Source organism: Arvicola amphibius, chromosome 1 (assembly GCF_903992535.2).
Source record: "Arvicola amphibius chromosome 1, mArvAmp1.2, whole genome shotgun sequence".
NCBI classification, from domain to species: Eukaryota; Metazoa; Chordata; class Mammalia; order Rodentia; family Cricetidae; genus Arvicola; species Arvicola amphibius.
This window is the reverse complement of record NC_052047.1, coordinates 57,953,882-57,978,680: the sequence shown is the minus strand read 5'-3', so window position 1 is coordinate 57,978,680 and position 24,799 is coordinate 57,953,882.

Here is a 24,799-nt window from a genome sequence, read left to right as displayed (position 1 = left end):
GGCTGCAATAACATAAAACTGTAGATGGGTGGGTTCAGGTGATAGAATTTTATTGATTCATACTTCTTGAGGCTAGAAGCCTGACACCAGACTCTGCCAATGCCTCTGAAACCCGTGAAGGAATCCATCCTTTCCTCAGCTTCCAGTGGTTTTATTTACAATAATCCATTGCCTGCAGCTGTCCAATTCTAATCCTAATGTCATTGGTCATGTGGTAGTCCCCACGCCTGTCTGAATGGATGTGGCAATATTCTTATGATACCAATCATAAGATGAGAATCATGCATTACACTGCCCTCATCTTAGTTAGTTGTATATGTGATGACTCTATTTCTAAAACAGGCCATATATATTAAGGTTATGAGTATGACTTCAAAATTATTTTTTTCCTTCAGGCAGGGACTCAGTGTAACCTGTAACAGATAGCGATCAAATCTTTTGCTAGCTTTTAATCTGTAATGTAGACCTCTATGCTGGATAGATTCTAGCTGTAGAATCACCATCTTTGAGGAAAAGAAAATATAATATGTTCCACTTTTCTTCTTCTCTATGTCCCTCTTCAACCTTCATCCTAAGCCACGGAGATGCTATTCTCAGGGTCTTCAATCCATCCCTCAGGTAACAGTCTCAGTTCTTGCCTTAGCGTCGTCTCTAACAATAGTCTGTCTAGTCTAAACCCCCGACTTCTACACAGACCTCGTTCAGTTCCTGACTCCTCTTTATCCATGTGGGGGTGGGAAGTGACCAGTTCTGATTTTGGCAGCAACATTTTTGCAACCCAAGAAAGCCCCCAGTCCTGAGCAAAGCGGGCTGCAGTTCTCTGAGCTGCAGACACTCCTGTTTGTCACAGATCTCCTCTTCTCTTGTTAACAGTCTGCTCTGGCATTAGCTGTTGGCTCACAGTGCTCTGCAGGGAAATGCTGTGTTTCTCAAGGGTTTTAAATCCAGGCAAATCTGGATTTCAATTTAAACTCTGGTGACCTTACTCCATGCATATCTTATTAGTATCAATTATCTCAGAAGAAACGATGGAATAGACGCGTCTTCTCTGGCCACTGTGGGAGAAATGAGATACAACAAATAAGCCTGACCGAGTGCCCCAGAGCCCAGGCAGGGCATAAGCAGTAGATGATTTCTTCTCTGGTGAAGATGCATGTATACTGCAGTATGCCCTGTATCCAGAAAGTACTTTTCAAAGACAGCTCAAAGCTTTGAGGCTCAAATCCCTTGAGCTCTGATCTTTCTGTCCTGCCATTCCTTTTCTCTCTGCTTGAAAAATAAATCCATTCTTTCAAAAGATAGTCTTGTTAAGAACTTGCTTCAAAACCCTGCCAAGTAACTGGGAATATCTCAGATGTATTTCCTATGGACCTTTTACCACTGGAATTTTCCATGTGTCGATAACTTTCTACCCTCCAGCAGATTCTGATCTTTCCTAATTCACTACCTGGTCCATAATGGGGAAACAGAAAATAGAAAGACATTGAACTCTTTCTTGTGCTCCAGTTCCCATGAACTCAAAACACAAACTCATTTAAAGTTGGTATTGGGTTGGTGGCTAAAGGTTAGCAGCCATTTGATGCCTTTCCTTTCCTATCAGTTTCTGAAGAAACAAAGCAGAAGTGTTTGAACCTGATGCCTCATGCAAATTGTATACACGAGAGCACTGTGTTCCTTACTTCAAAGCAGAGCAGAAAATACTGATTATGGTCAAAAGAACGTTGCTGTCCCTTGCTCTTTCCTTAGACTCTTCTTATGGAGCCTGCTTGTCCTTTTTATCTAGTGGGTATTTCATGTCAGCATGAGATAATAATTCTCAGAGTCTGGCCAAAACTCCTCCACTGAGGGCTATGGTGCCCAGAGAAGTAGAAGAGCTGCAAAATCCCCGGGCTTTTAGACAAGCGCCGAGAGAAGAAAAGAGCTGCAAAAGACCCAGGGTCAAATGCCTGTGATAGCTTCAGTAAGCACCCAGAATCTGCAGTAATTCCACAAAGGTGGGCATTTCTGTACAGACAAAAAAGATGAACTTTCTTGAGTAGGATAGGGTCACAAATCAAATAAGCTCCGGTGTCAGCCCTGCTTCCAACGACAGCTGCAAAATGTAAATGAAATTTCAGCCATGAGCTTCAGGCAATATTTAAAAGGTATTATGAAATCATACATGAGAGTTGCTTAGTATGATCTGAGAAACGGTGTGGCCTGATGACTGAGGGAGAAAAGGACGTGTGAAATCTGTGACTCTCATTGTGTTAGCCTCGTTTCATTGCTCAAGGTTCAGGCACTCTACATTGATATCCACTCTGATCATTATGTTACTTCTGTGAGCCAGATAGCATACCACCATTTTATAGAGTGGAAAGCAGAAGCTCAGCAAATCATTGGGCTTTTCTTAGGACACCAAGGGGATGCAGTTGGTATCGAGTCTTGACGTGGTGTCTTTGGAAATTGCTATGTATGTGCTATATTCCTTTACAGTAATAATTAAACGTTAATGACCATGAACAGGGCTCTTAGCATTTTATAGGCATCCAAAGGAGCTGAGACTATTTAGTCAATCTTTTTTCTTTATCCTTACAGTCTCTGGATGCAGAAAGAAACTGAAGCAGAAGAATGTCCTTTGGCAAACACAGAACTTATATGTAGAAGGGTGAATGAAGGCTAAGGCAAATGACTAGTTACATAGATAATCCCAGGAATCAGGACTTCAGACTCTGTATCCAGAACTACAAGACTTAAATGTGTGACAGCTGTCATATATGATTTCAACTTGGGAAAAATAAAATGAGGCAGGGGGCTAGAAGAAATAAATGTTTTACCTCCCCTAGTCTCTAAATCATCCTGACTTAGCACACATGACCTCCTAGGCAGTAGGGCTCTTACCAACTAGACTTTTTGATGTTGCTACTGCTGGTGCAATAGGGGCTGCCTCCCTTAACTCAATTTTAAGCAATTCTCCTACCTCGATGTCCTGAGTGACTTAGATCGTAGGCCCTCATCAGATGTTTACAGGTAGCTTTGAGATCTAGTTTGTTACTATCCATTTCCAAATTCCATTTGTCCAGCCTTCTGAAAATTCTATAATCTTCTCAGTAATTCCTTGATAAGCAGATGTTCTACTTTAATTCGCCAGAGTCAGGTTATGCTCTGTGTAACTCTATGTATGCTCCATGAACACTCTGTCTAAAGTGGCATTTCCCTAATGCCAAATGGAAGGTCTCCACACATTACATGCTTCCTCCTCTGTCTTCAGGTAGTCCTTCTACTGTCCCATTACCCATTTCCAAATTGTACATGCTAAAATGATGACCTACATATTCCTTATTTTTCCCTAACCATCATCTTAGGCATTCTTCATTGAACAATTTTGTGCAATTACCGATAAGCATTCTGAGGATACCCCAGGGGGTGGTTTCTTTATAGATCAATTCTAGGAATATGAGGAAGAAGGAAGAGAAGGAGAAAAAGGGACAGGAGAGGTTGTATGAGATTTTAATTGGTCAAGATTTCAAACTTAGTCAAAGTTACTTACTTTTTTCTCTTTCTTTTCTCATGTTATTTTTCCTATTACCCCTCTCTTTCTTCCCTCTTTATTTTTTCCATTCCCTCTTTCCCAAATTCTTTTTAAAAAGAAATAAATATATTTATTTATTTTACATTTTGGCCACAGTTTCCCCCCTCCTCTCCCAGTACCTCCTAATATCCCCTCTTTGTCCACCCCACAATCAATTCCTCTTTCATTCCTGTTCAGGAAAGGGCAGGTCTTCCAACTTCCTGTAAGTCTAAGCCCCTCCTCATATATTAAGACTGGACAAGATGACTCAATGTGAGGAATAGATTTCCAAATGTCACCAAAATTGTTAGGGGTTTCTCCATTCTTAAAGTAGATTATAAATAAGGAACAGATTCAGAAATATCAGAATCGAATATTAGTAAGTGATGGAGGACTCTCATTGGCTAATAAAGAAACTGCCTGGCCCATTTGATTGGCCAGCCCTTAAGTGGGTGGAGTAGACAGAACAGGAAGAAGGAAGTGAGGTAGATGGCTCAGTCAGATGCCACGCCTCTCCTAAATTAGTCAGACCGCTGTGCCTCTCCTCAGAGAGATGCAATGAAGCCAGCCACCAGGTCAGATGTGCTGAATCTTTCACGGTAAGATACCACTTTGTGGTGTTACACAGATTATTCGATATGGGTTAGTCAAGATGTGAGTAAGAGGCTGAAAATAATGGGCCAGGCAGTCTTTAAAAGAGTACAATTTTTGTGTTGTATTTCGGGGCATAAGCTAGCCAGGAGGCAGAAAGCTGGGTGGCGGGAACGCAGCCCACAGCTCCTCACTACAGAATGGCGCCCACGTGGATAACTGAATCCACAGAAAGCTTGAGAAAGCTTGGGAAAGAATAGAATAAAGCTCTATTTTTCGGGTCTGGCAAGCAAGCGCTCTCATCTAAGAGAGGCTTCCTGACTCAGCTTCAGCTACAAAACATTGCAGCTCTTTTAAGAGGTTCTGCTACGAAACACTTAAATGCTGTTGATGAAAATTAACTGCATGCTTTTAGGTTTTCAGCCATAGCAGGAAAAAAGCTGTGCTGTTTTAAAATGCCAGCTTTCTGGGCCATCCTGCCAGGGCAAACTCTGACTCTTTCAAGCAGGCAGTCCTGACTATGGAGCTTTTGATTGTTGTTTAACACTGTTGCAGCTTGCTTGCTGGCAGGGACCTTGAACGGCCACAGAGTTGTGGTGATAAACATGGCTACATCTGGTACCTCAGCCACAAGGCTGGAATCATAGAAAGCTAAGGAATGGGCTGGATCTAGCTGTCAAAGCCACGGCTTTAATCCTACTTATATTGTTTGGTAAATTAAAGACTCCTGTGGTCAGAAAAAGAGAAATATACAGTAAAGAAAGATTCAAAGACAAAGAAAACCTCTAAATGGTTTACAATGTGTTAAAAATATATGCATGATAAAGGTTAAAGTTCTTAAAAGTAAAAAAGAAAAAAGGAAGTAGCTAGGGTGTGGTGGTACACACCTTTAATCCCAACACTTGGGAGGCAGAGGTAGATTGATCTCTGTGACTTCAAGGTGTGGTAGCACATACCTTTAATCTGAATGCCTGGGAGGCAGAGACAGACAGATCTCTCTGAGTTCAAGGTGTTGTAGCACACACCTTTAATCCCAGCATGTGGGAAGCAAAGGCAAGTGGATCTCTGTGAGTTCAAGGACAGCCTGGTCTACAGAGTTATTCCAGGACGGATATACAGAGAACCTGTCTCAAAAATAAAAGTAAAAATAAAAGAAATAGAAGTTAAAATAAAGCTGCACAAAGATGGAAAATACACAGAGAATCTTGATGCTGTATACTATTATGCTCTCTTTGAATTGTTTGAATGCTGAGGAAGAAGCAACAGCTGCTAAAAGATATTTGTTTAGAAATGCTGCTGAACAAATCCGAGAAAGATATCTTGAAAATACCTTGACTTCAGAATTTGGATCTAAGGATATAATACTTTGGGAAAGAGATTCTTCTTTTGTTTTTACAGAAAATGAGACCTTGTGGATTGCTTCTATCCCAATATAGTATGATAGACCACGACCTCCTGAAAGGTTGCTGTGAACACCTTCAGAAAATTACTTCACCCAACTGATGACTGAGATGAACCTGGCACACAGGTTACACCATGAAAGATCTGATTAACAGCGTCCCCATTCAGCAGGAAGCAGTTTGGAGAGAAATAACTGCGCCCATATTCCCAAATATTGTTTACAAATGTTCTTTTACATTTAAAGGGGGATATGATATAGATATGAATAATTTGCATTGATATGAATTTTGCTTTAGTGATTTAAATTTAAGGTCAATTTTGTTATATGTATATGTATTTCTAATAATGATTAAGGTATTGTGATTGTGTAGTTCATTTAAAAATGTAATGTATGATTAGGAAATATAGGTTGTTAATGAATAATCATTAGTAATAGTTAAGCTTGTAGTCATGTTAGTTAGATTTTCTAGACATATAGAGATATATTTCAGTTAGATAGGCATACTTCATATCTTCCAAAGACTACAGAATATTGCATTTTAAATGTCTTAATAACTTAGGGTTTTTCATGACAATGAGATACGTCTGCTCCTGGCAGCACCAATCTACTTCAAGAAGATGATGGACATCGAAGAGGATCCTTATGGAGTTTGATAGCCATTTGGGCAAGAAACTGCTCTTGCCTGGACTGATGCATAGACTGGACACAGAGAAACCTGAGAGAGGACTGCTGAACTTGCCTATAGGTGAGATGATCTTTCGGGGTTCCTGATTCATGAAAGAGTCTCCAAGACATTCTGCAGGACACAGCAAATACTGACTGAACTGCCTTTGAAATTTCCTGCATCATGGAAATGTCTCCTGGAAACTATGGGCCTGTAGGCCGAAGATGGATGCCCCAACAGTACAAAAGAACTGTGGGTGACTGTCCAGGCAGCGAGATGTCTTTGTCATTTCTAGAGTTTGGAAGTTGCTTATTTCTTGTTTACTTAGGTAATATTATATCCTTCTAGAGTCTTTGATGGAGTTGAAGAATAGATAGATTGTTATAGTTTTCCTTAGTTATGATAAAGGATAAAGTAGATATAAATATTGTAACTGTAATTCTTTCTTGATAACTGTTTTGTTATATGTAATTTTACTATGTTAAAGTTAAAGCCTTTCTTTTTTGTTTAAACAGAAAAAGGGGAAATGATGGAGGACTCTCATTGGCTAATAAAGAAACTGTCTGGCCCATTTGATTGGCCAGCCCTTAGGTGGGTGGAGTAGACAGAACAGGAAGAAGGAAGTGAGGTAGATGGCTCAGTCAGATGCCACGCCTCTCCTAAGTTAGTCAGACCGCCGTGCCTCTCCTCAGAGAGATGCAATGAAGCCAGCCACCAGGTCAGATGTGCTGAATCTTTCACGGTAAGATACTACTTTGTGGTGTTACACAGATTATTCGATATGGGTTAGTCAAGATGTGAGTAAGAGGCTGAAAATAATGGGCCAGGCAGTGTTTTAAAAGAATACAGTTTCCGTGTAATTATTTCGGGTAAAGCTACTCAGGCACTGAGGGAGCCGGGCAGGAATGCAGCTCCCATCACTACAAGTAAGAATCCCCTTAGGCATGAATTTCTTATATGGTCTTTATCAAGTGAGCAAATGCCTCACCTTGTGTAAACTCAGACATTCTGGAAGGAAAGATTATGTAGCCACTGGAAGGGAAGAGGCAGGTGGTAACCCAGACTTGGGATCCTCTTATGGCAGAATGGCTCCTAAACAACCATCTCATCCTCCCGAAGACTGCAGACACCAACTGGAGGGAAGCACAGCTCACATGTTTTCAGAAGAGAGAAGGAAATGAAATCCTTTTGGGGACACTTGCTAAGACAAGCTTTTTATCCAGAACAAGTCATACTCTTAGAGTCTTAGACCACACCTGGAAAAGGCACAAGTGTGAGGTCAGATCCTCAGAAGACATAAACGGGATTAAGTCATCTCACCTGATTTGTTTATCTGCCCCAACACTGCTTGACTCCCTACAGAGCGCTTCAAGAGTCCTTTCTGTGAGGCATGAGATCCAGGTGCCATTCCCAGCATGCAGCTTTCAAGGAGAGTTCCTGCCATCAGGCAGATTCTCCTGTTTATTTTGCTATCTGGGTAAGATGTGTTGTTGGAGCACCAACATTGGCTCTCTGTCTCTGTTTCTTCCTTATCCCACCATGACTTCCTGACAGTATATAGTCCATAACATAGCACATTTACAGCACTGACCATCAATTTTGATTATAGTTGATGCTTGGGAAGTTGGCCATGAGAGCTATGTTCCAGGATAATCACCAGCTACTAGTTAACTACACTGTTGACCTCTCAGCCAAGCATACACAGAGAATGGATCTTCTCCTTATTCACTGGTATTTTTAGCAGAGTTATGTAACCATTCTATGCTTTGGCTTCTATAGTGGCATTTCAATTGTATTTTAGTAAATAAAGATGGCCTGAAGATCTGAGAGTCAGCCTTACAGAGCATGTCATGTAACACACACCTTTCGTCCCAGTAGCCATAGACATGTAACTTTAATCCCAGTAGCCACAGTAGTTGCCATAGAAACTGGGTGTTGCATGCCTTTAATCCCAGTCCTAGAGAGGATTATAAAATGGGAGGAAACAGCTCTCAACACACAGTCTCATTCTGAGATTCCTGGAGGCAGGATCACCATTTCAGACTGAGGTCAAAGTAAGAGGCAATGGCTGGCTCTTTTGCTTTTCAGATCTTCAGGTTCAACCCCAATTTCTGACCCTGATTTTTTATTAATTGTATATCAAGCTTCTTCTTCTAAAAGAAAATAAGTAGTTAAAATACCTATTTGTAGTGCAAAGAGCCAATAAGAATATTACTATAATGTAGTAATCTCTAGACCTGATTCAGACAGAGCATGCAGTGAATATTCTTCATTATGACCTAAGGCACAGTGGGTAGTAGTAGTAATGCCACTATCCTCTGAGTGGTAGTTCTTCACTTTTTCATGGTCAACACATGGTAGAAGGTCCCTAGTAGTTTTTATTTAGAGTAAAATTGGCAAATCCACTAATTCAAATCAGGCTCCTTTATCAATAGGTTCGATTTTTAGGAACTTAAGTTTTATATGTTACCTTCAGGAAAAGTGTATGGCTAACTATTGAGCTTTTAAACTAATGTGTATTGAAAATTTGAAAGCTTTTTCCCCAATTCATTTTATTTGTTTTAAGAACTTCATACCCCCCCCCATGGCTCCTTGGCCTTGAGAGGGAGGGAGGGGAGGTATGGGTGGAGGGGAGTGGAGGGAAGGGGGAGAAGGAGGGGAGAGAAAGGGGAGAAGGAGGGGAGGGAGGGGGGAGGAGGAGGGAAGGAGATGGAAATTTTTAAATATAAAAAAAAATAAACCATGAGAAGAAAAAAAAAAATAAAAACTCTAGAAAAAGAAAAAAAAAAAAAAAAAGAACTTCATATATGACCACTGGACCTATATCACTCCTGCCCCATTCTTCTCTTCAAACTTTTCCCATGTACCTCCTTCTCCAAAATTTATGATTTCTTCTTATTTCATTATTGTTGTGTCACACACACACATGCATACATGTGCAATAGTGAGTCTATTTAACTTAGCTCATAGGTGCATGGGTTCAGAGCTGATCATTAAGATTGAATGGCCTATGCGGGAGCTGATCTCTTGAAAAAGCTAATTTCTCATCTCTCTGCACTGACCATATGCCATTCTTCTAGGGTTGGAATTTTTGAAGTTTTATCTGTCCAAACTGGCATGTCAACTGGTGTCAATATGTAGGTCTTGTTCAGGAAATCACTAACTTTTCTGTTATGTGTAGAGGACACTCACTGCTATAGAGATTTACATTGGTATGGATCTTGGTTTACTGATAAAAATTTAAGGTCAATTTTGTTATATGCATATTTCTACTCTTGATTAAGTTATTGTGTTTGTGCAGCTCATTTAAAAATATAATATATAATTAACAAATATAGGTTAATAGATAATCATCTGTAATAAACTTGTCATGTTAGGTTTTCTAGATATATAGAGATACATTTCAATTGGATAGGTATTCTTCAAATCTTTCAGAGACCTTCGGAATATGGCATTTAAAATGTTTTAAGTATTTAGTACTTTTTGTGACCATGAGACACATCTGCTCCTGGCAACACCAATTACTTCAAGAGAAAGATGGAGTTGGTTAGCCATTTGAGAAAGAAACTGATCTTTCCTGGACTGCTTGATGTCATTCGGTATGAACTGGACTTGCAGGATTCACAGAAAAAATGACTGTTGAAGTTGCCTAAAAAAGGTGAGACAGTCTTTTGGGGTTCCTGATTCATGAAAGAGTCTGCCAGACATTCTGCAGGATATAGGAAAAAGTGACTGACAAACTGTCAATATAGGTGGAACTGTCTCTGAAATTTTCTGTTTCATGGAAAAGTCTTCCATGTACTATGGACCTGTAGGCTGAAGATGGATGCCCCAATGGTACAGAAGAACTTTGGGTAACTGTCCAGGCAGTGAGATGTCTCTGTCAATTCTAGAGTTTTGAAAGTTGCTTACCATGCCCTTCCTGTTAACTTAGGTAATACTATATCCTTCTCGAGTGTTTGATGGAGTTGAAGAATAGATAGTTATAGTTATGGTTTTCCTTAGTTATGATAATAGGTAACATAGATATCAAATTAGTAACTATAATTCTTGCTTGATAACTTTTTTGTTGTATGTAATTTTACTATGTTAAAGGTAAAACCTTCCTTTTCATTTAGACAGAAAGGGAGAAACTGTGTGGGAAGTCCTTCTGCCTATGTGTTGCTTTTATTGGTTAAGGAAAAAAGAAACTGCTTTTGGCCAATAGCTTCACAGAGTAAAGTAAGGCTGAAAGAGATATTTAGAGAGGAGGCAGAGTTAGGGAGATTCCAAGTAGCTGCCAGAGGGGAACGATATGAGCTGCCAACTGGAACTCCATGGTAAAATATAAAATAATAGAAATGGATTAATTTAATATGTATAGCTTACTAGGAATATGCTACAGTGATTGACCAATCAGTGTTTAATTAATGCAGTTTCTATGTGGTATTTCGGGAGTCTCGGAGGCCGGGAAATTAACAAGTAGCCTCCTACAACAATTCACTATCTTGTAGCATCTGTCCTGGGCTTCTGCCTTTTGACAATGTTTCTGCTACCTTTATTGCTGTTTGCTCTGAGTTTACTAATTAGGGTTGGGCAGTATTTCTTTTCTTTTTTCTAATCAAGGAGTTGCTTAGTGATGTAGAGCCAGAAATAGGTGGGGAAAGGCAGTTGAGGAGGTAAGACAATGTTTGGAAGGCATTTTTTTTCAGAGTTTTAAGAGTTCCATTCACTTGGTAGCTCATCATTCACACATGGAAGTCTCCCTGCCTAGATTGTGGTGTCTATAAGGTACAAATGATACTTGACTCTCTGTGCCTCTCTCATGAACATTGTTAGATGTAATGCATCCATTCCCTCCCTGCAAACTGTTTTCTATGCAGCTTTTCCTGTTGATGTCTCTGTCTCTTCTACATGGTATTCTCTTTGCCAGCACAATAATGTCTGGTTGTTTAATTATCTCTCAAGTCAGTATTTAAATGTCACCTGTCCTGAAATGGAGTGCTTGTGCCTATAGACATTTGGGAGACATTTGATTTCTCAGTGCCTTGGAATTTCTTACACAGGAAGTACGCTGGCTCACTTGCACACCCAAAAAGTGTTCACATAATCCTGATGTATTTAAGACAAACAGTGTGGTGAGTACATCACAATGGAGGCCTCCCAATACATTCAAGACATTCACTTGGTAAAATCCCCTCTGCCCAGCCTCTGGAGACATCAGACTCCTGATGACGTCTGCCTTCCTGTCACAAAGGCACTGCTGTGGTTTTGAAAACAGGCATATCAGGATTGGGTTTTTGATTCAACACTGTCTGCTATTTATGTGAAGGCAAAATCTAATCTGATTCCCATTAAAAATGGTTATTATAATAGGTATATTGAATGCAAAAATGTGATATTAGATATAATACGAAAGTCAAATAACAATTTTTTCCTTGGAATTCAGAAGATAGTAGATGAATTTAGCTGTCATTAAATGGTTGTTTTTCCCTTGGGGGCCATCCTGGGGCCTCTTTCTAAGAAATAGCAAGTTTGTTCTTATTATGCACACATAAATCCTCTTTATACAAAACTGTCCTAAATGCAGCTCATCACAGAAATCATGCATTTCTACATGCTACTCTGTCCTTCTGGAAATAATAACTCCTGCCAGCCACAAGGATTATATTCCTGGAAAATAGCTTTTTTTGGAAAGACTGTTGCTAGTAAAGTTGAGGTATAGTAAGAATGTAACTTCAGGTGTTGCACAATTAAAACGGAATTATATTTACTTTAAAAAGCACATAAATGTTATGAATTACATATACTTTGAAAACACAATTGCTTTGCAGAAATTATTTTATTTTATGGCCCCTCTTTCTGATGTACACATACATAAACAAATACATAAATACAACCTGCTGATTCCATTTAGTGTTGTTCAAATGTGTATGTTTTTAGAGCAGAGCTCTATGTATTGGATAACCAATTAGGGACTCATCTCCGGGGAAGACTGATTCTCCCCGTCTCAGCAGTCATTAGTTGCCTGTAGCTCTTAATTTAGGGGTAGGGACCCACGAGACTTTCCTCTTCCACAATGTCATGTCAAACAGTGCTGTCAGTATGCAGGTCTTGTTTCGGAAGCCATGCTGTTGAATTATCATAGAAACAGCTTCCCTGTCACAGACAGAAGGCATGGTATCTCAGCAGGCATCCTGGAGCGCTGACTTTTACAGTTTTTTATGCATCCTCCTCCACGCTTTTCATTAAACCTTAGGTGTAGTGGATGAGCACCAGTTGGTGTGTTGTTCTCTGACATTTCATCAATTATATAGCTTTCTGTAATTGTCCCAGTCTGCTATATAAAGTAACTTCTTAGATAAAGGGTGAGAGCTACACTTATCTGGCTAGGCCAGAGCACAGGATGTGTGGTGTAGACTAAGTTTAGAATCATACTCTCTTGTTTTTTTCTCCTATAAATGTTGCTGTCATCATAATTTAGTTGACAAAGAAACTAAAGTTCAGACAATAAAGGGACAGTTTGATGGTGGCTTCACATTCCTTCCCGGCACTTACCTGAATAGTGGTTTGGGTGAACAGCTTGAACAATGCTTCTCCACATTCTCCACTTTTGCTTTGTTACAAATTCTCCAAGGAATCAAAGTTGGGTTTGGTTATTATTATTATTATTTTAGTACTGTGGCTTGGGCATTCTTCCAAGGAATGCATACTCTAGGTACATTAGTAAAATGGAAATCAAAGCAGCATTAATCAAATTGTGTTTTATTTTAAAGTACTTTTAGATGTAGATAAAAGTAACAATAATAATATAAACAGTTCTTTTATATTACTTTTGACAACCCCTTTATGTTAACAACGTTAGTATTGGCCTTAATACAATGATTAGAGACAAGGAATCAACACTGATACTATATCTAAATAGAATTTTATCAGAAGTCACTGATAAAATTAAGGTCTGATAATAAAAGTCTTCTTAGAGTATATAATATTTTATTTTTTACATGTATACAATGTATTTTGATCATATGCACTCCCATTTCCTCCCTTCGATGCCTCTTCATGTCATCTTAGTTTTTAATAACCCACCCACTGAGTCTAATTGAAATTTTCCTCTGTGCAGATGCTTACAGGACTACCTGCTGGAACATAGCCAACACCGTACAGGCCTCATCCCTGAAGAAAATTAACTGCCTATCCCCTAGCAGCTATTTCAATAGTTCTTCAGGTAGAAGTGGGGCATTGTTAGCCCTCCCATCTATGACTGGCTTGCTCTTATGTGTATCATGTTATGGCAACTACTGCTTCTGTGAGTTCATGTGTACAGTGGTCCTGTCATGTTGAGAAAACACTGCTTCGTCCCAGTTTTCCCAGACCTCTGGTGTTTACAATCTTTCTGTCTCTCTTCCAAGAAGTTTACCAAGCTTTGGAGAGAAAGAGGCTGAAAATTCACTATGTTTTCTAATAATATTTATTTCTTTCACAATTCAATTCCTGATCTGACATTGCATTCTTCTGTAATGTTTTCTTAATCACCACCAATCAGTAATGGTTTCTCTCATTTCCCTTGATGTTCAGGACCTTAATACTTCTTATGATTGATGACCAGTTATTATGTATAGTCTTCAAATTTAGTTTTTTTAAAATACTTTCTTACTAGTGTGTGTGTGTGTATCTATATGTGTTTGTATTTGTCACAGTTGCCACAAAAATGGTCTTGCTATTGGTGAGGCTTACCTTGGTCACTTGGTTAAACTAGTGTGTGCTGTGTTTGTGTTGTAGTCTCTACTTTTTCTTTTGTAAGGATGATTGATTAGAAAAAAAATCTTTGCAATTCTGTAAATTGTGTTTCTTTCCCCTTAAACAATAGTCTAATTTATGGATTGTGTTCACATCATTTATTATTCTGATATCTTCCTGATGATGGTTTTCTGGTTCTCTCTATTTATTTATTTGAGTACATCAGTAGAGCTTATGGTATTTTGGAATTTTGTGGGTTAAAATATGATACTATCTCTTCAGGAAGTTGATAGGAGATGTAGCTCAAGATCAAGGCTTAAGCAAATATTATCTTTTCTTAATTTGCTTATTTAGTCTGGCATTTGAGGTTAGAGAATATGTTGGAAATTGACAATATGAAAGGGGAGAAGGAAGAAGGGGAGGAGAAGGTAGAATGGGAGAACCAATGTTAAGATGGCAAATGAAATCATATAGATCAGTGGTGGTTCTCAACCTTTGTAATACTACAACCCTTTAATACAGTTCCCCATGCTGTGGTAATCCCCAATCATAAAAGTATTTTCATTGTTATTTCATAACTGTAATTTTGCTACTGTTATGAATCGTAATGTAAATATCTGTGTTTTCTGGTAGGCCTAGGTGATGCCTGTGAAGGAATCATATGACCAGCAAAGGTTGAGAACAACTGATCCATGGGATTAAAAACATTCTTTAAAAGTTGCTTATGAAGAGTAAGTGGGCATCAGTGACTTGGTATATACTGAGTTCAGTGACAAAGAGTTTCATTTTATTTAGGCTTTTAGTAAAATTAGTAACAAATATAAATAATAGCTAAGGATTTTTTTAAGACTCAATTTACCTCTGACCAAATATGCATCATACATAAGTTGTCTTATTTTAGACTGGATGGAACATCCAGTGCTAGTCTTGACAAAGTGTCCTGTGAGCCCATCAAGGGATGGATGGGTTAAAGGAATCTGGAGATTCTTGGTGTTCTAGAGAGACTGATACATAACGTAAAATGAGGAGAGGACAAGTTAATACTTCCCACCCAAGGGCTGGGCCGGAAATCAAATTCAATCCCTGTGTTTGTTTTTCAGTGTCTAAGAATTGAAAGCATTTGATGATTTGGGGAAATTCCTTCCTCTGAATTCCCATATAGATTTCACTATCTCTGGTTTGCACTGTATATTTTGTAAGGGACTTTTGAAGATTTTCAAGCAGTTTAACCTCATGGTATACAAGCTGAAAAGTTCACCAAAGAGGGCAAGGGCATGCTGGTGGAATTTATAAAACTTAGAAAAACTCTAGAGATTCCTGAAGAAAAAAAAAATCCCTTAATCTCTACTCTGCTTCATGTTTCCATATGACTATCGAAATTCAGTTGCAGTGGGGACACATATGCTAGAGAGTTTGGCTTCAAGTCTAACATATGGTGGTATTGGAAAGAAGTCTAGGTTCTTTTTAAGATCCCTGGCTCATGCATTTTCCTAGTTCTGGCAAATGACAAAACAGTGAGTAGAATGAAGGTACCCATAGTGGGGATGTTACATAAGTGAAATCTTTGTATCTTCACTCTCTGAGGTTACTGACATTTAGCAATCAATCTATTACATCATATTCCCATGTGTTTCTGTATGTTTATCTTTCTGTGTCTGTTATTTTGTCCTCTGTCTTTCTTCTCTTTTTTCCCTCCTTTCCTCTGTCTCTCTTACCATTTCTTTCCCCCTTTACACTGCTCCTTCACTCTCTTTCAAAGCCCTTCCTTCAGGGTAAATAGACAAGATATCCTGATAAATAGGGAGTATGAAGGTGGGGTGAGAAGGGAGGGCTGAAGGGGAGAAGGAAGGGAGGAGAACTTGAGGGAGCAGGATAGTCGAGATGGGGGAAGGACAGAGACAGAGAGCAAAGAAAGAGACATTTTGATTAAGGGAACCTTTATGGGGCTAGCAAGAAACCTGATGCTAGGGAATTTCCCAGGAATCCACAGGGTTGACCCCAGCTAAGACCCTAAGCAATAGTGGAGAGGGTGCCCGAACTGGTCTTGCCCTGTAGTCAGATTGATGACTATCTTTAAGTCAGTGTAGAACCTTCATCCAACAACTGATAGAAATGGAGACAGAGACCAGCAGCAGAGCACTGGGCTGAGCTCCCGAAGTCCAGTTGAAGAGTGGGAGGAATGAGAATATGAGCAAAGAGGTCAATACCATGATGGGTTCACCCACTGAAACAGTTTACCTGAGATAATTGGAGCTCACCAACTCCAGCTGAAGAGGGAAGGAGCCATCACAGGACTAAACAAGACCCTCTAAATGTGGGTGATAGTTGTATGGCTGGGGAAGACTGTGGGGCTACTGACAGTGGCACCAGGATTTATCCCTACAGCTTGTACTGGCCTTTTGGGATCCTAATCTCTTTGGATGAATACCTTACTCAGCCTAGGTATAGTAGGGAGGACCTTGGTATTTCCTCAAAGCAATGTGCCTTACCCTCTCTGAGGAGTGGATGGGGCAGTGGAATGTGGAGGGAATGGGAAGAGGGGAGGGAGTTGGAACTGGGATTGGTATGTAAAATGATAGAAGAGAGTTTGTGTTCTTTTTAAAAAAGTGAAAAAAAAACTTGAAAAAGTCCTTTCTTCTTTCATCCCTGTTTAAATCCTGCACTTCTCATCACCCTACCTCTGCCTCTTTTCTTTTTTTCTTATTTTTTTTCATTTTTCTTTCTTTTTTTTGTGCTAATGAGTTCCTTGGAGGGTACTTTGTGATCCAGAAGTTGATATTTCTTTTTCCTTCCAGAAATATTTATATTTATTGTGAAACCATAAAGAAGAGAGACCATGAGCAATGGGGTTTGGTGTGACCAGGTCACATAGTAGGGGACCACTCCTCTTGGGCAGAGTTCAAGGATAAAGCATACACATGTGTTTTCCCCAGAAGAACCTGGGTTTTCTGAACTCTCTGTGCATGAGCCTCTCCATGTAGAAGTTAATTAGCTCAGGAAGTATAGAATCCATTCAGTTCAATGATGTTGAAAATTATTCTCCAAGGCAAGTACTATCTTTGGAGATTTCTAAAGGTCATCATAGAGAAGTTTCTATTTTCTCATGCTTGCCAAATGCTAACTAAGAGATTCCCTGAAAACCCCTCTTCCACTGTAGCTAGTGTAGTTTGGGAATTTAGAATGTGGATGACTCATGGTTGTTGATAAGGTCCTGGTTGGAAGCTACTAACTATGGTAAAATAATTAATCTCTCTGTCCAAGTTTCTAATATGTGGAGATAATAGTACTCTTGGTACTGTGTAAGAAGCCAATGAGTTAGTTCAGTTGACCCTCAATACCCATATCAGATAGGTTCCAAGATTCCTATACAAATTACAAAGTCTGCATAAACGCAAGTCTCCCTATCTAAGGTAGGACATTGTTTATTTATAACCTATAAACTTAAACACCCTTATCATTTAAACCACCACTTTGAGTACTTTTTACACCTATTACAATGTAAATGTTACCTAAAATGTTGCTATATTCTGTTTTCTAAGGAAACAATGGCAGGAAAAAAATGTCTGCCCATGTTAGAACTTCAGTTTTCAAATTTTTATTTGATTTGTGATTTCTTGAACCCGTGAATATAAAAAGAGTCCATGTATACAGGGGTTTGGTTATATGTTTAACAGTGGATGAGACACAATGCCACATGTGTTCTGCCACTATTGTTAGTAAATACACCATAATTATTGAAATTGCAAACATTAATTGATTTTATTGGAGAATTTAGCTTTTAAGAAAATATTGAAACATGTGTAAGTAGACACAAAGGATTTTTTATAATTTTGTCCATAGCAAAGCAGCCTTGTACTGAAGTCAGTTAAACTCTGCTTGAACATGCTTGGTGATAAAAGGACAATTTTGTAGAGTGTGCCGCCCACTCTGTTGGTAATTAGCTCTTTCTAATGAGCAAATATAAACTTTTTGGTGGCTTCCACCACATGGATTTTCTTGTCTCTGGAATCACGCTGAGTTAACCTCTTTTTTCCCCCATGTATAAAGTCATGTTCAGGCCCAGCCCAGTGATCTACATAATCAATGAGACCCAGTTTCTTCCATTCGTCCAATAAGAATGACTTGATGACATCTCAGGCAGCTACTCAACTTATGGGTCAACTCTGATGACTGGAAATTCTTCTTGCTGCCCTCTATTTGACTGGCATTATCTCATGACTTGTACCCACATTCCAGCTCCTACAAATGGGCTATAAGATGATAAAAAGATCTGGTATAGTTACACACATCTATAACACCATCACCTGACAAATGGAGTTAGGCAGTCCAGGGATTCCTACAGAGAAAGTTCAAAATCAGCCTAGACTATGTGAGGTCTTGTCTCAGGAACACAAAAAGAAGCAAACAAAAAACCCCATGAAATAATAAAAGTGGAAGATGAAAAGATAAAATAGTGGTTCTTATGCCTGCTCCTTGGGTGAACAATTTCTCCAATGTCATCATATGGTTTGTGTAAAGAGAGCTCAGATTACAATAATGACCTTGGTTGTGGCTTACCTCTGTTAATTTGGAGAATTTTCTGTACCATTAACAGTTAGCTCATCTCTTCCTGCCATGGTTCCTTCTCTTACATACTCATTAATGACAAAGGACCAGAGGCTTCACTCCATCCTGCCCATGCTGTGTGCAGAATACTGATGTTATCTCTTACAAAGTTATGAACATTTCATGGAGCCAGAGTTCAGCATTTTGTTTCATGATGGGATGTCAGAGTACTCTGAAGATTCACAGAGAAGACAGTCTCCTGTGGAATTTTCACCAGTTACTCAAATGTGATGCTGCGTCCTGTGTTTTAGAGAAGCTGGAGGTGTGTTTTTCTCTTCAGGCTGACATAGCTCCTCAGCATCAGTGGATTAATAGTTGGGAAGGATAGCTCTTCCATTCCTGCCTTAAAGTAAGTATGCAAGTTCATGTTTATTGCTCTGAGCACAGGGATGGGTACCCATCCTAGTGTGAACTAGGAGCCCTCAAAACACATGCAAACTTACAAATCCTGTCACCTTCGTGTTACTTTATCTTGGCTTGACCTGTGACCTAGTTCACAGGAAGTAAATGATGGTGCAAATACAGATACTGTATGCCAGCTGTGGTAGTGACAGGAAGTTTTCCGTAAAGACACTCATAAAGGCATATGGGTATGGGTGTGCTTCCATAAGGTGAGATGTAGGACACATACAAGCAAAAAGCAATGAGGTTCACTCTCCATATCTGTCTGGGAGTGTAGTGTGATATGTATATACATAAGCTTGGCATGCTTCCCTGGGATATATGAGCAGAGTACAATGTGATAGCTTTAGGGAATAATTAAAATAATTAGGTTTTAAATTAGAACCATTGACTTGGAAGGCTATTTTCTAACAGTGATTTATTCCAATGCAAACAACAACAAAATCAATGTTCTTTACATAGTGCAGCCCCATTCAAATTGTTATATTTAGTTAGTATTTCCATTTCACCAAGGGAGATAACAATTGTTTATTTGTTCATCATGATCAAATTACAATCACACAAAATAACAACAAAATTAAAGTCCTTTTTGTTTATGGTTTGTTATTTTATTCATTTTCTTTAGTTGGATTAGGTGCACGCTCTAGACCTTAGCTTTTCTTTGAATTAATTTTGAAATGCTAAGATATTATTTTCGAATTTTTGTCTTTCATCAACACTATTTGTTATACTCGAGATTCCTTTTCAAGCCTGTGCTATCAGCAAATAAAGGAATAAATAATAGTGCAAGACAATATGCTGATTGCAGTAAGGTGTGTCAAAATCAAGTATGACATCATTCTTGCTCTAAAAATAAAGTAATTACATTTTAATTATAAATAGTGTAATTGATACTAGAATGGCAGATACACTGGAGGTAAACAGGAGAAAGTTGGAAGGAAGCACTGCATGAATAGACATTGGTAGTTTGGGGTTGAACATACATTCAGGGAAAAGCAGGCTGTTGGGCTGATAGAGGATGTGGTACCTGGAATGAACTTGGCCTGAAAAAATGTGGTTTCTATACATGGCAGAAGGCAGAAGAGTGTACTTTTTACATTAATGAGTAGACCCTAGGGAGTTCTGTGCAGAAGAGTGATGTAATCAGAATCCAGCTTCAGCATTTGTCCTTTCTAACTTCTGTGATGTTTTCCTAATCACATCAAGAACCGACCTAATTCACTATTTGCTGTACAGCAGCAGTATTCAGTGAGTAGGCACTGTCTAGTGGGAGGATAAGCATAGAAACATGTAGAAAGTAATTTTAAAGACATACATACATAATTATATATCTATTTGAAATTATATATATGGTATGTATGTATTTTTGTGTGTGTGTGCGCACACGTACATGTGAATAATGGGGGATGGAACTCAGAGCCTTATGAGTAACAGATGAGGGCTCTACATCCCTGACCTTGAAATTATGACTTCTGATGTTGGAAATCCCGTATAAAAAAGCCTTATCAGTGAATTCACAAAGCAAAGTTAAAAACAAACGTGGAAAGTACAAACGTAGACGTACGTTTAGTTAGGATAGCCTGCTGCTATTTACAGCTTCATTATGTGTATGAAATGTGTGATAATGCCACCTTACATTTTGTTAAAGAGTCACTGCTTTTGGAAATATATGATGTATGGTTCAGGGATTACTCATTTGTCTAGACTTAAAAACTGTATTGTTTATGTATTGGTAAAAAGTGAAGTACCATTTTGATTAGTCTGAATATTTTTTGGTCTTGGAATTTTAACTACATCTTATATTATTATTATTAAAGAACAGTTATAGTCCTGTTAGAGCTCTTAGTAAGCAGGAATAGAGACAAAGTTACCAGGTAAACAGCAAGGCTTTAAAGATGTGTGCTAAGGGAAGAGATTTTATTAGTCAAGATTCTCTAGAGGAAAATACCTGATAGAAAGAATATTTATTATGAAAAGGAATTTATTACATTGGTTTATATGCTGTAATATTGACTGGGCTGTCCAACAAATGCAGTGTGCATGCCAGAGAAGCTGAGAACCTGGCAACTGCTGTGTCCATCAGACAGAATGTCTCAAGTCCCAGCTGGTTGCTGATGGCTTGGAAGATTCTAGAGTCACTGCTCTTTAGTTCCTGTTAGAAGGCTGAAGATGCAAAGTTCTGACGTCAGGGAATGATAGTGGCAATGACAGTAGGGAACACAACTAGCAAGAAGAACATATTCACACAACAGAGAACTCCTATTCCTCTCCATGTGTGAGCCAGTGTCAGATGATGCCCACTCTCAAGGAGTTCCCTCACAAACCTGTCCAGAGGCCAGTATTTCAGTTGATTCCAGAGCCAATCAAGATAGCAATTATGGTCAATCACCACCATGACCTAATATACCTTAGTGTTTGTTTGGTTCAGGTCTCAAGTCTTCTAATATAAGTAAAGGAAAATAGAATCAGTTATTTTCAGGCCTTTTCTGTACAAAGAACTCTTCATATGTATGTGCATTCTCCTCTGATCCTCACATAACCTTAAACAGGGTTCGCTCATTGCAGTACCAAGCAGATTCTGGGTTTGTGTTGATGGTGAGAAATAATGGGGAAGAAAGGAAAGGAGAGGAAAAAATGATTAAAGTCTCTCGTGAGTGGACCTTAGCTTAACAGTTTGCTCATATTTGTTCTGCAATTTTCACATCCCTAAGAGATTGGTATAGCAATTGTCATTTTATAGTTAAAGGAATTGAGACTGAGAATTGTCATATAATTTAAAATATGATTGTGGAACACTTACCACATGCAAGACACTATTCTAAGTGTTTTCTGGGTCTAAATACTCAATCTTCACAATAGCTTTGTGAATAGGTAAGTATTACCCTAATTTTATAGAGGAAGAAATAGGTAACAAAGAGAGAGAAACTCATCCAATGTGAAAGTAAGTGGGTAATCTGGAAGGTACACCTAAATAATGTGGCTCTGTAGTACATTTAGCACTTTATCTGATATTTTCTTAACTAGTACATAGTGAAAGACTCTAAATCTGAAGCTCATGAAGTTTCTACTCTTCCTTGGTAATTAATTGGTTTTAAGCAATCAATTCTATGCTGTTTCATTCCATTCAAAATATTTACTGATCATTTGATGTATTCCGGAGTCTGTGATGAGTTTTGGAGGGACAACACACATACTGCTGGTAATTCAATGTGAGCCATCACTGAATGGGTGTAAGCAAAACTCTCTAGAGTTTTATAGTACTCTTCATTAAATGTTTCTAACTCAGAATCACAATATTAAAATATGTTTTTGAACATTTATCACATACTTTTAGAGTTCTGACTTAGTAACGTCTATCAGCATTAATACCAAATATGTTACTTATTACTGCATAAGAAACTACAACAAAACTAAGTGGCTTTAACATGAAAGCAAAGATAATTTTCTTCACTCAGGAGAGAGACTTCTGCTGGTCTAGCCTGGGTTCATGAGTGAGGAGATAAGATGATATTAGATGTTTGGTTTGTTTGAGAACATTGAAAATGGCCTTAAGTATCTGGAAGCTCATACTGACAGTCATATGGACTGTATACAACATGTTATATCTGACAACATTAAGTTTAAGCAATCATGTCCTCAGATACCCGCATTACCTCTTTTATCCAAAAATAGTAATTATACTAATTATTTGTGAATTTTGTATAATACTCCCAGATTATACTTACCCTGTATTCCCCCAAAGTCCACCTTCCAAGCCTTGTGTCTCCCTCAAAAACAAAAAACAAAACAAAACAAAACAAAAAAACCTACCAAACTTATGTAGGAAATCCTTCAGCCAGTAACCTTTAAGTTACTGACCCACTTGGGCGTACCTTTTTTACTATACATGCTGATGTAAAGTGTGCATGTTCTCTTTCTCTTCCAGCTGCTGGATTTGGTTGCTGTTCCCCATTCGAGTAGAGAACTGAGATCTGTGAGTCTATCCCTAAATAAATAACTCTTTATTATACTCAATTGTATAGTATGCGATTTCTTTTTAGCATCCATTTTCAACAACCAAACACAAACAAAAACATTAAGTTCAATTTGTGTTGCCCATGTACTCATTAGAGCATGGTCAAACTCCCAGTGTCTAGAACCTTAAAGAAAACTGAGTCCTTCTCTAGCTCTACCCTTGCAAAAACGCATCAACTGTGAAGAGCTATACCTCAGCATCCCCATTACAATTTTTTAAAGGACTCTCATCAATAACTTCCTGTTTGGACTGTTGTGGGATATTTCATCATGCTGCGAACCCTGAGATTGCATTATTTACTGGAAAAACCCGTTTCTAGTTGTGGTGTGTCTCAACCCTAGTACACACCTTTAATCTAAGAGGTTTCTCCTTGAATATTGTAAACAGGATTAAATAAAGTCAATCATAGGTTAAGAGGTAAAGCAAGCAACCTGTTGGCAGGAAGTAAGCACAGGATTATTAAGAAAAACACCATAAAGAGTAAGAGGTAGTCAGGAGGATGGATAGAGAGATGGACAATAAGTAGAAGGGAGGGGCATTTCAATTTGAGGGTCTTGTTTGAGATAGTGTAGAAGAGAAGTTTCTAAGACATCAGCTAAGGAGAAAGGTCAGCTGGGCACTTGTATATAAAAAAGGAGGTTGATAGGATAGATAAAAATAATTGCTGTTTTATATGTAAAACTGTAATTATATCAAAGCAAAACTGTAATTGTATAAAAGCAAATATTTAAGTACCCAGCACTCAGATAGACAAATGGTCGCATGATCATGGATTTTCTCTGCAACTTCTCTTGCCCCACTTTTAGTTCTGTTTTCCTCAATAAGTATCTCAACTGCCTTAATGCTTTCTTGCTGTATTTATTCAGATAGCTATCCATGAATACACATATTATTTGCTATTCTATTTGTATTGCATCTTTGTAGTTTACCATTTGTCTTTTTCATATGATACAGGAACAATTTAGTATCCCAGAGGAGTCTGTGTTCCAGACGTGCTCCTCCTGGACCTTACTGATATAGTTATCCAGCAACAGAAGTGTAGCTTGTTATCGGTCATCCCAGACTGCTCAGACTAAATGTTCACTTTTGTAAATTTAGTAGTATGAAGAATCTAAAGTGGCCACATGCTAGCCCTAGCTTCTTAATTAATGGTTTTATGTTTGTATTATCTGGTGGAAGCATTATCCCCTGAGAAATAGGTAGTCTAAGACATCTAAGCTCCTTAGGATTGGTACAGGAAGACAGGACTTGATTGGTTGCTAGAACTTATAGTGAGGGAAACTACTTAAATTTTCACCCAATGTAAGGACAGTGTTGAAAAGAAGAATGAAGGAGGGTTTAATCTTCATGATGTATGATCCTAATTAAGGAAAATTGCTTAACACTATATCAGGAATCCTGCCATGTTGAATTTCTCAATTGTTCTTTATTAATGACTGTCATTTCTTTTCGGTCCCTTTAAAAATATGTAGACTACCATGGCTTTTAAATTCAACTTTTCCAGTTATATTGCTGTCTCACCATTGTAATATTGAGAGTTTAAGAAGAACCAAATTTTCTTTTTCAGTTTATAGTTGTCTGATTCAAGACTTCTGGCAAATAACTCCCCCAAGAATCTTTGCCCCACATCTAAGCTTATAGATTTCAGATTTTAAGCTATTACTCATGGGGTTTTATAAGCCTTGAGAGAAAGCAAGTGCGGTTTGTACACAGAGAAGTGTGGATCCTGATAACCAACACTTACTCTACCCTTCTCATAATATAGATTGCAGCATTGGGTGCCCCTTGTCCTGTCTTGTAACATTGGGTACCACTTGTCCTTCAGTTTTCTGTGAGTTTGGCCATGGGGAG